At 39.9% G+C, this 24,401-nt stretch overlaps 1 non-coding gene across 1 annotated transcript; it reads right to left on the minus strand.

The window, feature by feature from the left end:
• Positions 1-23,450: 23,450 nt before the first annotated feature.
• Positions 23,451-23,557, minus strand: LOC140885831 (small nucleolar RNA R71). Its single transcript, XR_012151245.1, has one exon. It is a non-coding gene; the product is annotated as a small nucleolar RNA R71 (small nucleolar RNA).
• Between the last annotated feature and the right edge of the window lie 844 nt (positions 23,558-24,401).

Below are 24,401 nucleotides of genomic sequence, written 5' to 3' on the forward strand. Positions count from 1 at the left end.
GGTAGGGAACATGGAGATGTTCGAAGCATGCAAATGGATATTCATAGGATGAATAATCGAACTACCCTATCCGGACTTTCCAAGTGGTTATCACTTATCGAGTGGATAAAGTCCGCGGTTTTGGTTGTACACCATTAGTCCTTACTACTTGAAACATCATGGAGACTCTATATGCTAGTACTGTGCTTTGACTCGTTTACCGACTCTATGGGGGTCATCAGGTGTCGGGATTGGGTACAGTTACAACACATATAGGAGTCGATGCATTGTTATCAAGGATTCACCACATACTTGCGAGTGTGGATATCCTATGCGATCTGAGGAGATATTAGTGTGACGAATCTCTGGCCAGAGTACTTGATGTGATTTAAGAAATGGTTTCTTAGTAGCACATGCGATGTCACTAATTTGATCTTCAAGATGTATTGCATAGTTATCGAATCTTGAGCGACTCTCGATATACCAATGGTTGTTGATTCGATCGGGATATATGGATGAAGGGACCGTACTGTACGCTAACCAAAATCTACTGGTTCTTGTAGGCACTATCAGTGATACCTAGGGAATCATGGGGCGATGTTGCTAGGCGCTTTACCATGATTCGTTGGGCAAGTCGGAAAGTGTTGTTCCGAGTCACAAGGAGTTGTGAGCCCACGGCTAGCTGTATCCCTGAACCATTGAGGGTCACACAGTGTAATGGAGTTTTAATCCCCGTTGAGATAGTTAAATTTAAAGAGTTAAATTTAATGAATAAAGAAGTTGGACTTCTTAAATAAGAGTAAGGGAGTAGGATTTCCTAAAATGACATAGGGATGAACATTTTTGGAAACCACTGAATACGGATTCAGGAAAATTTATCTTGACTTTAAAATGTGCAGAAATGGTTTCTGTGCACATTGGTAAAATCGGTTTATCAATCGGAGTCACGATGAATTTTATATTAATTTCTGAACGTGCGGGCTTTGCTTGTCGGGCCTCAACTTATGACTAATGGGCCCTAAGCTGTTAGTGGCCTGCATTATAAATAAGTTATTGCAGTACAGAAATTACACACAACAGGTCATAATTTGAGACAGTTTTTCGAAAACCCTAGCCTCCTCTCTCTCAAAGTGGCCGTACACCCTCCCTCACTCTACCTGAGATTTTCCGGTCTGTGATTTTGAATTGCAGTCTGGAATAGCGAATCAAATTCGTTTATTCTCTTCGTAGAAAACTTCTGATAGATTTTCTAGTGCAATCTATCAGAGGGATTAAACCTCTATTCGTGGACCTGATTGAAGGAGTTCATCAGTTCCTGGGAGAGACAACAAGAGCAGAGAAATCTGTTGGAGTCCAATAATCTCGCTTCGAGATTGAAGGTAAAATTTAATAATTGTTATTTAATTTTACACACACTTATAATTTAATCGTTAAACGGTTGATACCCACACTATGGAATTGTTCCATAATAAAATTTTTAAACTTCCGCTGCACCGGGTATCAATCGTGATTGATCTGAACGCCAGTTTTCCAACAGTGGTATCAAAGCCAGGTTGCTCAGATCAAACGATTAAATTAATCGATTGTACAAAAATTTTTGGGTCTTGTTTTTTTTTAAAAAACAAAATAAATATTTTAAATAAAAAAAATTTTTTCGGGCAAAACCCGGGCAGCGATTGGATCGCTGCCCGGTGGGGCAGCGACGGTCGCTACCCCGGGCGGCGCACGGCGCCACCCAAAAGGGGCGCACGTCGCCGCCCAGGGGCGGCGCTCAGCGCCGCCAGGGCAGCGCTCGGCGCTGCCCAGCGTAGCGCAGCGCAGGGCAGCGCACGGCGCCGCCAGGGCAGCGATTGTCACTGCCCTAAAGGGGCAGCCGGGCTGCCCCGGCCCGCGCCCACGGGTGCGGGCCGGCCCGGGAGTGTCCCGGGCGGCCCGCGGGAAAAATTATTTTTTTATTTAAATTAATTTTAATGTGTTAAAATTTTATTTTTGGTCCGGTCAAAAATTGTTTTTGATTGGTTCACGAGGCATCGGATCGAATTGTTCGAGTCCGAAAATTTTAAAATTGATTTTTGGATAAATTTGAATTTTTGGAAAATTTTAATATTTTATCCTTAAATTGAATTTTGAAATCAATTATTTTTGGTATAATTGATGATAAGATTTGATCTTATGTATATATTAAGTAAAATATGATTTTATCTATAAAATTAGATTCTGTAGATAAAATATGATTTTATTTAATAAAAGGTAAAATATGATTTTATATGTAAAATATGATTTTATATATAAAATATGATTTTATCCTGTTTAAATTTAAATTGCCATATGCATGATATCCAATGAATTAATTTTGAATTAAATGTTATTGGATAAGGATGATCGATTGCCATGACCAATTTTGTAGGTGTATGTTAGGAATTTACATTTGTTTTATTGTTGTTGGTTTTATTAATGGGCCTGGTTTATGGCCCAATATGAATGTCATATGTAATAAAAGTGGGCTTGGTTTATGGCCCGTTCCCACCCCTAAAATGTATCCCCTACTTGTCATTGCTATTTATTGTAAATACATTATATTTAGTGGGAGATCAAGATTTGAAGATGGTGGGCCCAGCAGACAATAAAGACGAAGAAATGTAAATTGGAAGCTAATGTAATAGGATTGCATTGCATACTGCATATTACCTAGGATTGGACTAAGACTCGTGATTGGCAACCACGAGTCAATTAGAAATGGAATCGATCATCCTATATATAATATATGATATTATGATTGTATGCATGTTTTAGACATAATTGTATGAATCCGGCAAGCATACAATAAATTGAAAAATGATGAGACAAATTTTCATAATTAAAAATCCCTCATTTTAAATATGATTTAAAATTGATATCAAGATAAATAAAGGAAATTTAAATTTGTTTAAATGTTCCTACCTTCCATCAACGGTCAATGTATGTGATGCTACCCGCGGATACGGTCCGGCTCATATTATTGGGGGGGCCCGTCCGTCGAAAAGCTGTACATTGGATCGACACATGTTGTAAGTTGGGTGGAACTCCCATGGGATCGGCTCATATTATTGGGGGATCCACATGGCGACCGTCCATCACAACTTAATATTGATGGGTCATCTTGACATGTCACTATAAACGGCGTCATATTATTGGGCCCTTATTGGACATGAGGTAAATACATGGGGGTTGCTTTGGAAGCAATTGGGCTCTACCTTTTGAGAATTATGGTTGGCTGATATTATTCGGGACCATAAGTTTGTCAATTGGACTCCATGTTCTCACTAAGGAAAACAGTTTCCCGTTTTCACTAGAGGGTAGTGAAATCGTTAAAATAGTGGGAGTGAGATTCATAGAATAAATTTCGCCTATTTTATGTCTTAGTAAATTGCTTAAACAATCATCGATAATTGTCTGTTTCATCTCAGTAATCCACATGTTTCTATTCTCCAACAAAACAAACTTATTGGCGCAAACAATACAGAATGATTCCATAAGTTAAGATTGTCCTAAGTTCGGAAAAGATTTTCTAAAGTGATAGAAAAGGCTTCTCCGAAAACAGCCCCGGCTGATGTAACTGCCGAAAGGTTGGCCGAACTAGAGAAATGGTTGGACCATGATCTCAAGGCCAAATGTTACATGAAAAATTGGACAAGTCTAAACAAGTTTGCCATCACTGCAAGAAACCCGGTCATTGGAAACGTAACTGCAAGGAATACCTCAAGCAGTTGCGAACTGCAAAGGGTATGTTTTTACATTAAAATGTTTTTCTTAATACTACTTCTTGGGTATTGGATACCAGATGTAGATCTCATATTTGTAATGAGTTGCAAATGATGACAAGAAGTAATAGGCTAAGGATGGGTGAGACCCAGTCAAGGCTCGGGAATGGTTCCAGAGATAAATCCAAAGCTATAGGAGACATTTTTGCAGAACAATTTTAAGTTTTTTTGAGAGATGTTTTATTTGTTCCAGATTTGATTAAAAACATTATTTCTGTTTCTATGCTTGATAGAGATAGTTATTCTTGCAATTTTGTGAATGGGATTTGCAATATTTACAAGAATGAATGTTTGATTGGAAATGGACAACTTGAAAACGATCTATACAACTTAAAACTAAAAGACGTTCCAATAAATTATGCTGATAAACCGGCAACAACAAACAAAAGGAAAATCGATAGCGAAAACCCGGCAAACCTTTGGCACGCTAGACTAGGTCATATTTCCTCAAGGAGGATGAACAAGCTAGTGGGAGAGGGCATGTTTGATATGTCTGATATTAACTCTCTACCTACTTGTGAATCCTGCCTAAAAGGGAAAATGACTAAATCTCCTTTTAAGGGGAAACCTGAGCGTAGTCAAAATCTGTTGGATTTGATCCATACAGATGTTTGTGGTCCATTTAGAGTTGGGACTCAACATGGCCACACCTACTTCATTACCTTTACTGATGATTATTCAAGGTATGGGTATTTATATTTAATGAAATATAAGTCTGAAGCATTTGAAAAGTTCAAAGAATTCAAGGCTGAAGTAGAAAACAAGCTAGGTAAAAGTATTAAAGCACTTCGATCGGATCGAGGTGGAGAATACTTAAGTACCGATTTTTTGGACTATCTAAAAGAGAATGGGATTCTCTCTCAGTGGACTCCTCCTATGACACCACAGCTGAATGGTGTATCGGAGCGTCGTAATCGAACTTTGTTGGACATGGTTCGATCCATGATGAGCTTCACTGAGCTTCCACCTTCGTTTTGGGGCTATGCGCTTGAAACGGCGGTATTGTTGTTAAACAACGTCCACACTAAAGCAGTGAACAAAACACCATACGAGTTATGGAATGGCAAAGCTCCTAAGTATTCGTACTTGAGGATTTGGGGATGTCCTGCTTACGTGAAGCGGACAGTGGGAGATAAGTTGGATAGTCGATCTAGCTTATGTTATTTTGTAGGGTATTCGAAGAATTCAATCGGATATTATTTCTATTATCCTGCTGAAACAAATGTGTTTGTTTCGAGGAATGCCACCTTCTTGGAGAAGGAGTTCTTATTGGATAAGAAAGGCGAGATGATGGAACTCGAAGAAATTCGAGAAGAACCCGAAATACAAAATAACGATCCTACACCTCAGGAACCATTACTGGACACGCCTGAACCTAGAAGATCCGAGAGGACTTCTAGACCTCCTGTTCGATATGGTCTTCTTCTTGAAGGGGATCAAGATGAACCCGACATTGGATGTGATCCAAGAAACTTCAAGGAAGCAATTTCTGATGCGGATTCAAATTTATGGCTTGAAGCTATGCAGTCTGAATTGAATTCAATGCATACAAACCAAGTTTGGTCTTTAGTAGATCCTCCTGATGGAATTGCTCCAATAGGGTGTAAATGGATCTACAAGAGAAAGCTTGGGCCTGATGGTAAGGTATTGACCTACAAGGCGCGATTGGTGGCGAAAGGTTACACTCAAAGACAAGGAGTTGACTATGATGAAACCTTTTCACCAGTTGCAATGTTCAAGTCCATAAGAATCCTTATTGCCATAGCTGCATGGTATGACTATGAGATATGGCAAATGGATGTGAAGACTGCTTTTCTTAATGGAGACATTAAGGAAGAAATCTATATGAAGCAGCCTGAGGGGTTCACATCCATGGGAAGCGAGCATAAGGTATGCAAGCTTCAGAGATCAATTTATGGTCTAAAACAAGCATCAAGAAGTTGGAACCAGAAATTTGATGAAACAATAAAAGATTTTGGTTTCATCAAGAACCCGGAGGAACCGTGCGTGTACAAGAAAGTAGTTAAGGATGCTGTGACATTCTTAGTACTTTATGTTGATGACATCCTACTCATTGGGAATGATATAGGGATGTTGCAGTCAACAAAGATATGGTTATCAGGTAGATTCTCGATGAAGGATTTGGGTGAGGCATCCTACATTCTTGGGATACAGATCTATAGAGATAGATCTAAGAGAATGATAGGACTCACTCAATCAACCTACATCGACACCATATTGAAACGGTTTTCAATGGATGGGTCCAAGAGAGGACATCTACCCATGTGTCATGGAGTTTCTTTATCCAAGTCTATGTGTCCCAAGACTGATGCAGAGATAGAGAATATGACACATGTACCATATGCGTCAGCTATAGGTAATATCATGTATGAGATGATATCTACCAGACCGGATGTAGCATTTGCTCTGAGTGTCACGAGCAGATATCAGGCTAATCCTGGTCAAATGCATTGGAAAGCCGTGAAGGACATTCTTAAGTACTTACGAAGGACTAAGAATATGTTCATGGTATATGGAGGACGAGATCTGAAATTGGAAGGCTATACCGACTCTAGCTTCCAAAGTGACGTGGATGACTCGAAGTCAACCTCTGGATTTGTGTTCATGCTCAATGGCGGTGCTGTCTCTTGGAAGAGTTCCAAGCAGGACACCACAGCGGATTCCACCACTGAGGCTGAATACATTGCAGCATCAGCTGCTGCTAAAGAGGCCGTTTGGATGAGGAAGTTCGTCCAAGAGTTGGGCGTCATTCCTGAATTTGTTGGTCCAGTCCCGGTGTACTGTGACAACACGGGTGCCGTTGCTCAAGCAAAGGAACCAAGGTCTCATCAAAGATCCAAACACGTACTGAGGAAATACCACATCATCCGGGAGATTGTGGAAAGAGGAGACATCACTGTCGAACGAGTGGCCTCTGCAGACAATATCGCTGATCCGCTTACTAAGCCCTTGCCAGGACCATTGTTTGACAAACATCGCGAAGCAATGGGTCTACGTAGTATGACTAGTTGGCTATAGGGCAAGTGGGAGATTGAAAGAGTGGGTGCCCAGTGAGCCAACTTGTGGCTATGGGCTTTGATGACTCTTTGTATAAACAATCTTTTGTTTAATATAATTTACATTTTTTAATGGCAATGACTTTATCTTTCTTCATATTATTATATTATGATATACTATTGTTGTTTTGATAAAGACCTTGAATATACTATAGTGTATGTAAGATGTGGTAGAACATGGGGATGTCTATCATGAAATACATCTTATAGTCACTGTATATTCTAAACTGTTCCTAGTCGATTGAGCCGTCCGATAATAAGGATAAGGATCGCTCGAGTTTGAGACTAGCATTTGCGATGCGGAGTACCACGTTTCATTGGTAGGGAACATGGAGATGTTCGAAGCATGCAAATGGATATTCATAGGATGAATAATCTAACTACCCTATCCGGACTTTCCAAGTGGTTATCACTTATCGAGTGGATAAAGTCCGCGGTTTTGGTTGTACACCATTAGTCCTTACTACTTGAAATATCATGGAGACTCTATATGCTAGTACTGTGCTTTGACTCGTTTACCGACTCTATGGGGGTCATCAGGTGTCGGGATTGGGTACAGTTACAACACATATAGGAGTCGATGCATTGTTGTCAAGGATTCACCACATACTTGCGAGTGTGGATATCCTATGCGATCTAAGGAGATATTAGTGTGACGAATCTCTGGCCAGAGTACTTGATGTGATTTAAGAAATGGTTTCTTAGTAGCACATGCGATGTCACTAATTTGATCTTCAAGATGTATTGCATAGTTATCGAATCTTGAGCGACTCTCGATATACCAATGGTTGTTGATTCGATCGGGATATATGGATGAAGGGACCGTACTGTACGCTAACCAAAATCTACTGGTTCTTGTAGGCACTATCAGTGATACCTAGGGAATCATGGGGCGATGTTGCTAGGCGCTTTACCATGATTCGTTGGGCAAGTCGGAAAGTGTTGTTCCGAGTCACAAGGAGTTGTGAGCCCACGGCTAGCTGTATCCCTGAACCATTGAGGGTCACACAGTGTAATGGAGTTTTAATCCCCGTTGAGATAGTTAAATTTAAAGAGTTAAATTTAATGAATAAAGAAGTTGGACTTCTTAAATAAGAGTAAGAGAGTAGGATTTCCTAAAATGACATAGGGATGGACATTTTTGGAAACCACTGAATACGGATTCAGGAAAATTTATCTTGACTTTAAAATGTGCAGAAATGGTTTCTGTGCACATTGGTAAAATCGGTTTATCAATCGGAGTCACGATGAATTTTATATTAATTTCTGAACGTGCGGGCTTTGCTTGTCGGGCCTCAACTTATGACTAATGGGCCCTAAGCTGTTAGTGGCCTGCATTATAAATAAGTTATTGCAGTACAGAAATTACACACAACAGGTCATAATTTGAGACAGTTTTTCGAAAACCCTAGCCTCCTCTCTCTCAAAGTGGCCGTACACCCTCCCTCACTCTACCTGAGATTTTCCGGTCTGTGATTTTGAATTGCAGTTTGGAATAGCGAATCAAATTCATTTATTCTCTTCGTAGAAAACTTCTGATAGATTTTCTAGTGCAATCTATCAGAGGGATTAAACCTCTATTCGTGGACCTGATTGAAGGAGTTCATCAGTTCCTGGGAGAGACAACAAGAGCAGAGAAATCTGTTGGAGTCCAATAATCTCGCTTCGAGATTGAAGGTAAAATTTAATAATTGTTATTTAATTTTACACACACTTATAATTTAATCGTTAAACGGTTGATACCCACACTATGGAATTGTTCCATAATAAAATTTTTAAACTTCCGCTGCACCGGGTATCAATCGTGATTGATCTGAACGCCAGTTTTCCAACATATTTCAGCGGTATCTAGATGAGTTCGTCATCATCTTCATCAACGACATTCTGATCTATTCGAAGAACCGTTCTGATCATGCCGAGCATTTGAGGATTGTATTGCAGACCTTGCGAGCCGAACAGTTGTATGCTAAGCTATCAAAGTGCGAGTTCTGGTTGGACCGAGTTGTTTTTCTAGGCCACATTGTGTCAGGAGATGGAATATCTGTGGACCCCAGTAAGTTCGAAGCAGTTATGAATTGGCAGAGACCGACATCAGTGCCAGAAATCCGAAGCTTCATGGGTTTAGCGGGATATTATCACCGATTTATCGAGGGCTTCTCTTCCATTGCAAAGCCGATTACTCAGTTGACCCAGAAGAATGCACCGTTTGTTTGGTCCGAACAGTGTGAGGCTAGTTTCATTGAGCTGAAGAAGAGATTGACCAGCGCTCCGATCTTTCCTATTCCATCAGGTACTGGAGGTTTCTCTGTGTACTGCGATGCTTCTCACCGTGGTCTTGGATGCATTCTAATGCAGAGGAAGCACGTCATAGCTTATGCTTCGAGGCAGCTGAAGCCGCACGAGACTCGTTATCCGATCCATGATCTCGAGCTAGCTGCAATCGTGTTTGCTTTGAAGACTTGGCGTCATTACCTTTATGGTGAGTCGTTTGAGATATTTTCTAACCACAAGAGCCTGAAATACTTGTTTTCCCAGTCCGAGCTGAATATGAGACAGAGGAGATGGATGGATTTGCTTAAGGATTTCGACTGTGAGATCAAGTATTATCCTGGAAAGTCGAATGCAGCTGCAGACGCTCTTAGTCGGAAACTTTGTTCATTGTCTCTTACTACGATGGGTGTCTCTCGATTAATTGAGGATTGTTGTACTTCTGGTTTGGAGTTTGAGACCGATAGGAGATCTATCAGAGTTTTTGCGATTCAGGCCGAGCCAGAGTTGTTTCAGTTGATCAGAGAGGCACAGAGATCAGATCCGAGTATTCAGAGTTCGATAGAGAGAGTCCGATCAGGTCATCAGTCAGAGTTTTAGGTCAAGGATGATGTTTTGTTTGTGAACAGCCGTATAGTTGTACCCGACGTTTCTGATTTGAGACAGCGTATTCTTCGAGAGGCGCATTGCAGTCGGTTCAGTGTTCATTCTGGAGGCCGGAAGATATATAATGACTTGAAGACTCAGTTTTGGTGGAATCAATTGAAGGGAGACGTCACGAGGTTTGTGTCTCGTTGTCTGAATTGTCAACTAGTGAAAGCCGAGAGGAAGAAACCAGGTGGATTGTTGCACAGTTTACCTATTCCGGAATGGAAGTGGGATCACATCTCTATGGACTTCATCACCAAACTACCGCGTTCAGTCAGAGGTTGTGATGCGATTTGGGTAGTGATTGATCAGTTGACGAAATCTGCTTGTTTCATTCCGTATTTTATGACATACCGTCATGATCAGATGGCTGAATTGTATGTCAGAGAGGTTGTGAGATTGCACGACGTGCCGAAGTCGATAGTATCAGACAGAGATCCGAGATTCACTTCTCACTTTTGGCACAGTTTGCAGGAGGCATTGGGTACTCGTTTGCACTTGAGCACAGCGTATCACCCTCAGACCGACGGTCAGTCCGAGCATACGATCCAGACTTTGGAGGATATGCTTCACGCAGTAGTGCATGATTTTGGTTCAGGTTGGCAAGATTCTTTGCCTCTAGTGGAGTTTTCGTAAAATAACAGCTTCCAGGCGAGTATTGGAATGGCACCTTTCGAAGCCTTGTACGGGAAGAAGTGCAGATCTCCGTTATTTTGGGATGAGATTTCAGAATCACCTGAGTTGGGTCCAGATATGATTCGTGATATGGCGGAGCAGGTGAAGCTGATTAGAGTCAGAATGAAGACAGCCCAGGATCGACAGGACAAGTATGCGAATGTTCAACGCAGACCACTGTCTTTTGATTAGGGAGACCGTGTGTTTTTGAAGGTTTCTCCTTTCCGAGGCACTGTCAGATTTGGGAAGAGAGGAAAGTTGTCGCCGAGGTTCATTGGCCCGTATGAGATTCTGGAGAAGATAGGCGACCTTGCCTATAGGATTGCTCTTCCTCCGTCTCTTTCAGGCATCCACGATGTGTTTCACGTTTCGATGCTACGGAAATATCATCCGGATCCGTCTCACGTTCTTCAGCCGGACAAGGCCGAACTTGATGAGACTCTGAGTTACTTCGAGCGACCTATCCAGATTCTCGATAGGAAAGAGAAGCAGCTCAGAAACAAGTCGATTCCCTTGGTGAAGATTCAGTGGAGTCGTCACGGAGTTGAAGAAGCGACTTGGGAGACCGAATCCGATAATAGGCAGCGATTTCCAAAGTTATTCGATTGAGGTGAGTTCGTCTTTAGTTTGTTTCGTTCTTGTCCAGTCTGTGATCTGTCAGATTTCGAGGACGAAATCGAATCTTAGAGGGGGAGAATTGTAATGCCCCGATTTTATTATAATTAAGTTTAATCGAGATAATCAGAATTGTTAGTGATTGAGGATCGTTTTGATATTTAACAGGGGGTTACTTTGCAACTTGGAGAAATAAAGGACTGAAATGCAAAAAGTGGGATTTTATATATTATCTTTGGCAAGTTGACTTTCAAGTCACTTCAACCCATCACCCTCACTCTCTCCTTCCCTCTCCCTTCACGTACCGAACAGGAAGCCATGGGAGACGCCATTTTGAGCTTCTTCTTCCTTCGATTCGCTCGATCCGACCGTTAGATTTCAATTCCGAGTTGAGATTCACGATCACCGCAACGAGGGCTTCATTTAGACGTAAGTTTTGCTACGATCTCTTGAACTTTGATTTTGTTGGGTTGTCAGAATTTGATAATATTGGAGTATGTCGTTCTTGAGCTAGTATAGATCGTGTATTCGAAGTCGGTTTGGAAAAAAAACGAAGTTTGGATTTTATATGATTTTAGAGGTAAAATTCGAAAATGATGATTTTGATTGAGGTTGGATTTGAGTTGTTTTGATGGATTGTGATGATGATTGAGTTACTGTGATTGTTGTTTGATGGTTTGTATTTCCGGATAGTCAGTTTATAGTCATTATGCCGTCGAAATCGAGTTTGAGTTATCGGTTTTGGTTCGGTTTGATTTGTATATCGAATTTGATTGAGTTTGAATTCCGAGTTGATATTGAGTCCGTATTCGATGTTTTGACAGTTGATTGAGGATTCGGGAGATTGATCAAACTTGGAGACTTATTTATCGTTTGAAGAATTGAAGACGGTATATTATTGATTGTTGTATCGACTTTGAGTTTGTTATCCGAATAGACTATGATATCGAGTTATCTCTTGTTGACAGGAATCACTTGAAGTTTCGAGAAAAGGTAAAAGTCGACAATGAAACGAATGAGAACGAATACTCGAGATTGACTTATTCTCGAGTTCCCGAAAATCACATACTACATGTTTATTTGCTTGAGTGAATTTTATTGTTATTCTATTTTCACTTGCATTCATATTGAGCCGATTTCTCGATTCGTTTTGAAATTAGACGATTTAGGGAGCTATATTGAAGTGGCTTTGGATTTCGAGTTTTTCCAATTGCCAGAATACTTCTTATAGTTGCTCTGAAGTCTAGGGGTTGAGTTGAACAATATCCACCCCGAATGGGTGTGTCGGTGAGTTGTTGTGAAGACTTGGCCCCGGGATCCCAACCAAATAACGATTGATATTTTGATTATCTGATTTGATAGTCCCGAGTTTTGAAGTCATGCATTCATTCATTCTCATTTTGAATTGTTACTGGTTATTACATTTCAATCTGAGGTGTTTACTTGATATTGCATGTCTGTCTCTTTTACTTAGAAAGTTATATTTCTAACCGGTTCATCCGGCTGTTGTCTTTGTTTGTATGTGTACTTGGCAACAGGAGGATCAGGAGCTGGACCAAGTCGTTTGGGTTAGCTCGGGGTGTGATGATAGAAGTGAGACACCGTGTATCTTAGGGTCGTACCTTTTGGATTTGTACTGTTTTGTTTAGTCGAACGAATCCCTACCGTCAAATTTGTACTATTAAACATTGTTTTGTTGGTGTTTCAACTCCTTAGATCTCATGTATTTATGATGTTTGAACATTGGTTGCTTGAGTTTTTGAGTTTAGTTTGTTAGACTTTTCTTTTGTACCCTGGAGTTCAGCAGTTCGAGAGGGTGGCGCGGGCGCGCCGTTGATTCGCGAAGCAAGGGCGCGGACGCGCAGTTCTTGGCTCGGGCGTGCAGTGCTTTTAAAAAAAAATATTTTGATTCGTTTTTACGCGGCTCATTGTGTTTGATTTTGTTTAATTATTCGAGAATAGGAGATTAGAAATGGGGTCTCACACCTATTTCGATTCTATATATTATCGGTTAACACCTTGGGATTGAACAACGGTGGATTTTATGGTTATATTTTCTTATCAAGGATTGTATTAGATTGTTTTATGGAAATAGGTCAATCAATATTAAGTCGAGGAGAGTCATTTGGACCATTTGTAAGTTAGCTGAACTAGAGTCATTGCTTAAGAGAACTTTAAGCATCCTTAGAAACGTTGCGAGTTATAGTAACTAATAAGGGATTGGGCATAGTCCAAGAGCATTAACTAAATCATTGATAATAAGTGGTGTAGACCTTTAGAATTTCAAAATTGATATTAAGATGTTCTTGAAGGTATCATTATTCCGTAATACTAATGATTTGGGGAATATAGAGAAATTAACTCGTTTTGTCGATCCGTAAGCGATTGTTGGGGAGATTTGTAATTTGTTTTGTCGTTTGGGCATTCTGTAGAGATTTGTTGTAGAAGTATGGGTCAGATCCATCTTGTACCTTGAGGGCAGTTGAGGTAGAATTGTGTAGTTCCTTAGCCATCATATTTAGAAGAGTTTAGTGTTTGGTTGCCAAGTATTATGGGAACTTGTGAATTTCTTAAGAGCTCAAGTTGTATAGCATGCTAGTTAAGTTTAATTGGTAAATAGACGATAAGCGTAGTTTCGTTGTTAGAAAGTTTTAAGTCTTGGTCGAGGTCGACATAAATTATTTATTGGTTGTATGGACTCCATTGCTTGGAATTTTTACGTAGGATATGAGGTTAGTGAAATGTAAATTGTTCAATAACTTAAGGATCTAAGAATTTGTAGGATGGAGAACTTATTAGTTTCAGTAAGATGACGTTTCTGAATTTATAAATTTAGATTGGAAGTAAATTTGAGGAGTGATAGAATTTTCTTGAGGATAAGACCACTTGGGAAGATGTAAGAATTGTAACTTTTATATTGGAATAAAAGTTAGTCAGGTCCTTGATGATATAGATATCAGTAAGCATCAGAGTGCGCAGCGAAAGCTGATTTGGACCAACTCAGGTAGGTGCTAAGTTGGAAAACTTAGTGTTGATCTGGTCTAAGGTATCCGAACCTAGTTAGTGAGTCTTGAATTTCGAGGACGAAATTCCATTTAAGGGGGAAAGGAATTGTGGCGCCTAAAAATCCAATCTACTAAATCACATGCAATAAATTTAATAAATATTATGATTATAATTTTTAAGTTTAATTGATTTAAATTCTTTTTTTTTATGTGCTAATAAAATATTTTATTATTTATTCAAATGATTTTATTGTGCAACTTAATTGTTTTAATATTTTAAAAGTTTAAGTTTGCATATTTAAATTATTTTAATTATTTAGTTTATTCTTTCAAATGATTTTAACTGTTTAACTTATTTGATTAAATATTTTTGAGTGTCCAACTTATTTATTTTAAATTTAAATAACCTAAGTTTAGCGGCTAGTTATTTTAAATTATTTTAAATGCCTAGATTATTTATTTAAATCCTTTTTAATTGTCCAAATCATTTTAAAGGTTTTTACTTTCTGCTTGTGTATTTATTTAAAACTGCTTTTAAACATTTGTCTGGTTTGTTTAAAATTTATTTTAATCGTTCTGCTTATTATTTAAATATTTTACTCGTTGCCGTGACATCAGAATATTTAAAGTGTTTAATTCTTGGATTTTCAAAATTGAGTATTTGCGGAATATGGACCTAACACATTTATTCGTACCATTTAAAATATTACCTATTATATTGTGCATGATGTTTCTTGCCCATTTAAAATACATGTTTCACGGCCCAATACAGAAATTTTTCCTAGACCGGTTCACGGCCCATTAAGGGACACGCCTAGCCTAAAGTCTTGGCCCATTTCTTTTCTTCCCCTTCTTCAAGCAACAGACGTTAGCCCTTTCATTTTATCTCCATTTACTTCTCAACATCGGCATTCTCTGTTTTTCCCTTCAATTTCCAGCCTTCGGCCACCGCAGCAACTCCTTTGTTCGGCGAATACACCCCTCCAGGCGAGCTGCTCAAACTCCATCACCTTGTCCTCAGCTCGATTTCCCAGTTAGCCATCGAGCTCCCATTTCTGATTTGCATAGCGTGAGGCAAGATTTATGGGATTTTTGGCCACCAAGTATATTATTATGTGTGTGCTTGATTTTTCTTGTTTACATTTCAAAATTTTTGGGTTTATGGAAGCTGGATGATTTTTCTGGTCATTTTCGGGTCGCTTGAATCTCAAGTTCTTGTTACTTTTCGATTTTTTTACTTAGCTAGGCAAGATATGGGTTTCATTTCTCACCATTTTAGATTAATATGTTGTGTGTTGATTGTGTGGGGTTGGGAGACGTTCTGACCTACCTTACCAAAGGATGTGCATGTGTGGGGTTTAGAGACGTTTTGGCCTACCTTACCAAATATAGACGTGTATGTGTGGGGTTAAGAGAAATCTTGGCCTCCCTTACCAATTACAGGGCAAGATTGGGTTGGGTGTTATCCTGACCTCCTTGCGGCATAGTGCACTGCAGCCATGATCATGATCAAAACCATAGAATCACAATAAAGGATCTAAGTTCACAGTTCGCAGTTCACATTTATAGATTCATATACAGTTACAGTTCACAGAATTCATATGACTATGTTTTAATACAGTTTATGCAGTTACAATGATTATAAATGACTTAGCCATGCATATGTTATATTCTTGTTCTCTCAGTTTTGGAGTCTATTTTGTTTAAAGCAAGGGCACAAAACAATAGTATTTTCAGTATCAGCTATTTTTAATCTGTGTGCATGTATTTATGTAGTACTTATTATTCCCACATATTCTTGTTGGGCCCCTAGGCTCACTACATCTACTTGGTGCAGGTACAAGTTATTATTGAGATCGAGGGGCAAGAATATCGAGTGGATTGTGATGCGGGCATGACACATCCCTCCGACCTATGCTAGTCTTCCGCAAAAGTTCATTTTTAAAATTTTATAGTCTTTTATTCTTTTACTTGGATTAGTGTAAACGTAAAGATTTATTGATCGTCTTTGGGCATGTAAATATCAAATTATATGATTTATGGACGTTTGGAAGGTCGAACCTTTTTCTCTGGTTCTCATTCTTTTCTTGGTTTAGTTTATTTAGTATTGTTGGTCGTATTTTTTTTTTTGTTGCTGTCTGTGATAGGCGGGTTTGACTATAAATAGATAGGTCATGCCGAAATTTTTTGAAAAATATGTATTTTATTTAGTTTAATTTAAATTAGAGTTAGGGTCGTTTCATGTAATATATATCATGTTGGTCATCTCAGTCAGTATTTACGTACCTTTCTACAGGCAGTCCTAGCAGTCCCCCTCTAGGTTCCAAGCTTATCATCAACTCTACAATGCAAATACCCATGCATCATTCATTAAGCTCTAAAAGCCTTAACTAAGCTATTGAATACTCCTAAATAATTTTAGGAGATCATAGCTATACATGCGTCCGTCGCCAGCCTGCTGATGACGACTATCCCACAACTAAGGGCACACCCCTGCAGCAGCTCCACAGCCTCAAACACGGCTTCGCTACACGAGCACTGCTCTACATCTAGGTCAGACACTGTCTGACTATATTAAGATATATTCCCTACTACAACCCTAAAATAAGAGTACCCAAAAGCCCTAAAATAGAGCCATCTGGGCGAAGGAAGTTGGTGCGATTTGGAAATGAGCTCCTCGATCTCATTTTATAGACGAGGGTTTGGAGCGTCCGATCCTGCCTTCGGACCGTCTAAACTCTTCATGCGTGACAAGTGTCACAGCAGGCACTTTGGATCGTCCGATCGGGACTTTGGATCGTCCGAACTTGAATATTACATCACCCATGACGTCACCCTCCCGGAAACCTGGCAGGGCTTCAGTTCGGACCGTCCGATCCAGCACTTCGGATCGTTCGAACTCTACTTCCAGCCAATTAGATATTTTCCTTATCTTATCTCATTTGATGAAGATCGGAGCGTCCGTCTTGGTTCAGAGCGTCCGAACTCCGTCCATCCAAACATCAACAGGGCCTCCGAACTCTACACTTCGGACCATCCGATCCTAGGTTTGGATCCTCCAATCCCGCCTAAAACTCAGGACCTTCCCGACCATATTTGATTGTTTTGGATCCATTTCCGGACTCCATTAATTCATCTGGAATTTCCTTAATCATGTTTTACTTAATCTAAACATGGTCATTGGATTAAATATAATTAATCCTTAATTCTGGATACGGGTCACTACATTCCCCCCCCCCCCCCCTTAAAAGATTTTGTCCTCGAAATCTAGGGTAGAACCTCGAGAACATACTAAAGACACTTTCTCAAGTATCTGGTCGAAATAGCTTCTGACACACTCAGACTCTTATCGAATCCCCTACAAGCTTCAATCGCTTGAACAAATTTCAGCATTCTTCCAACTGAAGCTACTGCACTACTTAACGACAGCCAAACTTCCTTGTCACTAATGTTTCGCAACACTAATACATCTTCCGTCGAAACCACGATCTCACTGATCACGAAGGATACAAACACCCACCTGATTGAGATCATCGTCCCAAGGAAAATCTTAGGCTGACAAAGACCAAGTCATAACCTGACTGACTTACAACATTCGTCGAGTCACTAACTGAATCTAACCATTCTAATGGTTTCCAAAAGCTCTCAGTGCATAACACCTCTAGTCAGGAAACACAAATTCCAACACTGTGCTGACACACCCTATCATGAATCTCTCTTCGAGAGAATCTAGTTGACACTAAGCTATACTCCAGTGTAACTGTTTTACACAATTTCCAGACTGGTTATCCTTCTCATGCTTCCCTCAAGCAAACAAGCTTTCCAAGAAATACTGGGAATTCAGTCCACCATGTCTAGTGTGAAACACAGTTCACGTTTCTTAGTATAACTCAACTCTATGCCCTGATGAAAACTATCATCGCTCGCCAGTAATGACGCTAAGTCATCTCTTAACCATTGGCCTGCGAAGCTACGCATAAACTGTAATGGAAGTCATCACACCTCTGATGATCTACATCATCTTCACCACAGGTTATTCACCCATGAATTCAATCGATGGACATCCTCCTAATAGTTATACATACTTGCAATCACTGTACACACATCAAGACTAAGGCAAGTTTCCACTAATATGCTCGACTGGGACATTCCACAGTGCACAGACATATGGAAATGCTTCTTATTCCGTCTCAAAACTCGACAGTCATTGCACCTGGTATAACTCACCTCGGAGTCAGAGTCTCTGATGACACCATCATCACTAGCTACCTATCATGCATCCGATCATTGTCTATTGCTAAAACAAAATATCCTTGACAAACAGTCTGCACGGATGTGACTCACTGACTGGAAAGAACGAATTTGACTCGTCACAATCTTGCGAAGTTTCCAATCCAAAAGGCAAACCTCGTTGTCTACTAAGTTGATCATCGACTATCTCAACAGCAACACACACCTTATGCTAGAAACTAGTGACATATCCTGCTAGATCTTGAGAACTAGATCCTAGCTAATGTCCATTAGCATATCCAAACACTCATCAGACCCAACACAACGGTATACTTAGATGTCGTCACAAGAACACTTTCATCAAAATATTCGGTTGACACACTTGATATTGTTGTTCACTACTGTCAAGTTATCGCCTGACTTGACCATGCAAGTCCAATTGCAATCGTCCCCGATTACAGCAATCCCGAATTATTAATCTCCGGCAACCCTAGAGACTACTAAATTACTCCAAATTGCCGACTGCTCTGAGATTGTACCAAGTACAAATCCCCTTAAGCACTACGCATCCAAACTACTATCCCAAGTATTTCTTAATTGCTGCACCCTGATCATTACAGATTGGCTCAACTCATCGACCTCGTTGATTCTACTGTGGCTCACATTTAGCTCAACAGTGAAACTCAAATAAGACTAGCTGCGTGGCTCGATCAATAACCTTGACTCAGCTGTCACAAGTAAACTATTCCAAACACTGGAAATAACCAAATCGCTCTGGTTCCAACAAACCTATACATGATAGCCAGACAATAGCTATTTGTAGTCTATTGACACCATCTTGCGCCTTACTACTGACAGCTACCTCCTACTGGAATTAAAATATTAAGGTGAACTAAACCCAAGAACTTCTCGCGATCTATCAACCTAGATCATTTCCATCCCATGGAAAATCTTACGCTCAACCTCTGAAAACATCAAACGGTACTTAGCGCTATCCTTGGACTTATCCTACCTTCCCTCGTTCATTCAAAATGAACGCCAAGACTCGTCAGGTCCAAAAGTGAAACCCAATCCCAAAGATTCCCACAATCTCTGGACACGCTCCTGATTATATCCCTCGCCAAGACTGCGTAACAACTCAAGATTGAGGTAGCCCACCACGATGTCCACTTGGAATCGCCATCAAGTGTACACTGACATAAGTCACGCTTCCCTCACATCTCAAATAGTCTTGTACAATCCTTCACATCTGATATAATCCATTATTGATGAAGTCAATAATCATGAAGCAATTCTCCTATTCGAGTCGAAATCTCAAAAAAACATCCCATCCAGTACCTTGGATAACTCCCGTCACAAGGAAACCCTAATCATAACTCTGATGACAATCCCTAGTCATTGTTGGTAGAAATTCGTCTACCTACTAGATCGATCCATCTAGCAGTATCCCATAGACTAAAACTATCTGCTCAAAGTACACGCTCGTCAAGGAAATCCCTCCAAGACTGGTCCTCATGGCAGAACACTCCAATTAATATCCCTGACAAAAGCCAGACGATATCCAAATTATGATACCAAACCAGGCATATAATCCAAGGTCATACCCCGTCTTGACTGTTACCAAAACTCTTGACTGAATAGCCTTCCCACCGCCATCCCCTGAAGCACAAAGGCTCCCAGGTACATCGACATAGCGTCGCGCCTCCTCACTTCAAATCATGGTCATAGCCCACAACTCTCGGCATATACTGAACTTGGCATCCTGAAGAAAACCCATCATCACAAGTTTCAACCTAACGAAGGTCAGACAACCTATTGTTCTAAGTAAACAACCTAAAACAAAGCTCAATGTTCTAAATCGAACAATTGTTGGCACTATCTTAGCCCACTGACTAACTAGGTCAATCCTATAAAAAGCCTAGACTAACCACAAGTCAAACAGTTACAGCTGGATTACTCAAAAACCCATGAGCTATAATAGTTGAACACTAATCAACTAGAACAATGCCAAACTTAGCAAAATCATGCAATAATTCACGAATTGCTGGATAATTAAAACATGTATCATTACTTCAAGTTTATGTACAATTTCTTTATTACAATCCTTTGTAATACAGTTACAGTATTCCAAAATTACAATCGAAAATGTACAACCCACAAATTGAATGATACAATCAGATCCTGATGATTTATTACAACTGAAATACTGTTTACAACTACAACATTACAATATTTAAAATCATCGTAGTAGTCTTTGTTGCTTGAGCATGAAGCTTCTAATAGACACATGTATCAATGCAAGCATACTCCCGCCCAAATCTCTTGGTATCTCGTCCTGACAAGACTTTCAGAGAAATAACTTGAGCTCGCTAACCAGCTATGCTCTGCATCAGTGCATGTCAGCCGACCTCTTTTGCTAACGATCTACCGTCAGCGTTCTTCTTGTATCTAATTCATAATTTTGAACATGAAGTTTCCCGTGTGCTTACCGAAAGCATCGATACAAGCATACCGGCAAAACTATGTCCTGCATGAATTTAATGACCTTACGCTCAAACCTATTCATGCCTTAGCCACTCGAGGCATTCTCTCGTGAAGGTCTTTATGACAATCTCTCCAACTACGACTAGAGAATCTTCAGAGTAGTGTCATCATGGTATGGACTATACAGATGCGAACATCAAGTGCGTGATAGGATTCGTTTTTGTGCGTTATTTTTTACTTGTTTTGTGTTTGTTTTGCATTACTTTCGTTTTTGTTGTGTCTGTTTTTACCATTCTTGTTTCGTTTATTGTTTTAAAGTTTTTTTGTAGTCACTCCTCTGGTTTACTTATTTTTATTGCAGGAAATCACCAAAAAATGCTGATACTTGGTGAGAAGGTGATGCGCAATTGAGGCGGTGAGGATAGCGCAAGAAGAAAAGCACATTTCTGGAAAAAGACGAGGCGCCCGCGCGGCAATTTTCTTCCGCGCGGGCGCACTCATCATTTGTAAAACAGTAGCTGGCAGAAAGGCATGGCGCCCGCGCGGCAATTTTCTACCGCGCGGGCGCAACCACAAACTTGGGAAACAGGAGTAGCCAAATTTTCAGGCGCCCGCGCGGTAATTTTCTACCGCTCGGGCGTGATACGCTGACGTGAAATTTTAATTTTTTTTAGAGAGTTTATTTCGGGAAGGATTCTTGGGGACTTTAAATAAAAATTCAAGATTTCTCTTCTCCGTTGGGAGTTTTTGAGGGGAGAGACGGATGCACATCAGGAGGCAGACAACGGCTGAGCAATTCAAGATTTCTCTTCTCCGTTGGGAGTTTTTATTTTCTTCTCTTCTGAATTTTTATGTTAAACACTTTTGAGATTGAATTTTTTTTAATGAATTCCATTAGCTAAGTTTTTATTTTGTTGGAATCGAGGGGATCCTAACCCCGAAACACTGTAGTGTGATTGAATCACCGGACGTATTGAGATTTGATTTATGTTTATAATTGATTTTATCATGTTTTTCTTTCTATATTGATGATTAGCTACCCTTAACATAGATTCGTAAATTGTGAATTGCTATCGAGAGATAGGTTCCTAATTAGGACGAATGATAGAATCCATGGATTTAAAATATGCATAGAGATATGGTATTTAGTACATGTTGATAGTCATAGACCACCAGGTTTGTGACGCCCGGGGCTGAGGAGGCAGGGAGTGATCGTCGGTGCCAAGAGGTTGCACGGACAATGAGCGGCTCCTGGTAGGCTTCTAGGCGGAGGGAGACATGAATGAACCGATCCCGTGCCGAAATGAGAGGGGATTCTGAGACTGTGTAGGTATGGGACTACATAGTTGAGGAGGGCTTAAAAGATTTCATATGTACTGCTCATATCAAGAAGGTGCATCTTCTTTTCGGGAGCTCATCACATAAGAACTCCATAGTTAAGCGTGCTTGATTTGGAGAAATTATAGGATGGGTGACCCCCTGGGAAGTTTCTCAGGTGCGTGTGAGTGAGGACAAAAGCACGCTGAAAAGACCCGTCTTGATACAGTGGGTCGTTACAAGGTTGAAAGTTGTAGAATTCATAGAACGCAAAGAAATCAGTCATGATAAATAATTAAAGAGATTTAATTATTTCACTGATTTGATTAGTTTGACATCACCTCGAGAGAGAGTGTCAATTTTACAGGAATTTCTGTCAAATTTATAAGAATAAATTAAATTCCAATCGTCCAGTTCAATTAGGGGAAAGGTGAACCGAAATTCCAACAAAATCATTTTGAATTGGTGTTCTTCAGTCTGAGAATTGATTGTTTGGTTGTGAAATCCACTTTTATTTACGTTGAGTTCTTAATTAATTTTAAATGTTAGATAATTCCAAAATCAAATTTGAGATACTTTGTGTAGTTGAAAATCAACGAGACAAATTACTATTGTTAGTCCCTGAGGACGATACTCGTACTCAGTACATTTTATTATAACTTGAATCGTGCACTTGCGATTATTATCGACTGGATTTGAGAGATTTTTAAAGAAAATTTAAGTGTTAGTATTCCGTCGATCAAGTTTTTGGCGCCGTTGCCGGGGACTAAATAGATTTTAATTTGTTTTATTTGATTTTTCTCTATTACAATTTTAATCACTCATTTCCATCTGTGGATTGCAGGATTCTCTTGCAGTACATGCAACACTCACCTGAGGAACTATTGCCTTTTGATTCAAAAATTGAGAGAACTTTTCATAGGAGAAGAAGGCAACAACAACAACAAGAAATAGAATAAGAACATGAACAGGAACAACCAGTTTACAGATCCATGATGGATCTTGCCTTGCCAAACATTGAAGGTGCTAGACCAAGCATCATCCGGCCAACTGTAGCAGCTAATCACTTTGAGATAAAGCCGGCCATTCTTCAAATGATTCAGAACACACTTCAATTTGGTGGGAGTGTCATTGATGAACCATATGTACACATCACAAATTTTCTGGAAATTTGTGATACATTCAAGATACAGGGAGTTTCTGATGACGCTATTCGGTTGCGTTTATTCCCTTTTTCACTGCGAGACAAGGCAAAAGCATGACTAACGAATTAACCTGCAGGTTCCATCACAACTTGGGATGATTTGGCGAAGTCTTTTCTCACCAAATACTTTCCACCATCTAAGTCAATGAAGCTGAGAGCTGATATCACAACTTTTTCCCAAGGAGAACAGGAAAAGTTTTACGAAGCATGGGAGCGCTACAAGGATCTACTGCGGAGATGTCCACACCACCAATTACCAGAGGGTCTTGTGGTACAAACTTTTTATTATGGTCTTTCTCACTCAAATCGTACCATGTTAGATGCAGCTGTAGGTGGAAATCTTCTGCGAAAATTGTCAGAGGATGGCTTTGAATTAATCGAGGAAATGGCATCTAGTAGCTATCATCCTCAATCTGAAAGGGGTGCAGCCCGGAAATCTACTGGAATTCATCAAATTGATGCATTCACATCAGTGGCTGCTCAACTTGAAGTGATGAACAAAAGGATTGAGGAACTAAGCGTGGGAAACTCTGTGATGCGAGTACAAGAAGTGTGGTGTGAAAAATGTGGTGCAGAGCATTTCACGAAAGACTGTCAAACATTTTCTCAATCGGAGGGAGTTATGGCAAGTCACATGGGAAATCAAAATCGCCCAAGGAATGACCCATTTTCGAATTCATACAATCCAGGGTGGAGACAACATCAAAATTTCTCGTGGGGTGGACAGAATAATAAAGCATATGGGAATCAGAACTACAGCAGGCAGCCTCAAGAGGAAAAATCAAGCTTGGAGCAGATGATGCAGAAGTTTATATCATCTACTGAAACCCGCATGCAGAATCAAGATGCATCGATAAAGAATCTGGAGAATCAAATAGGGCAATTGGCCAAATCAATTTCCAGCAAAGATCAGGGTACTTTGCCAAGTGACACTGAGAAGAATCCGAAGGAACAGGTGAAAGCAATTGAATTAATGAGTGAAAAAACGGTCGAGCCTGAACCAAAAAGCAATAAAGAGCCAGAAACAGTTACATCAAAAAAAACTTCAGGCAAGTCGTCTATCTTAACACCCCCACCCACTTCACAATCAAAAATTGTT

Source organism: Henckelia pumila, chromosome 2 (genome assembly GCF_033568475.1).
Source record: "Henckelia pumila isolate YLH828 chromosome 2, ASM3356847v2, whole genome shotgun sequence".
NCBI classification, from domain to species: Eukaryota; Viridiplantae; Streptophyta; class Magnoliopsida; order Lamiales; family Gesneriaceae; genus Henckelia; species Henckelia pumila.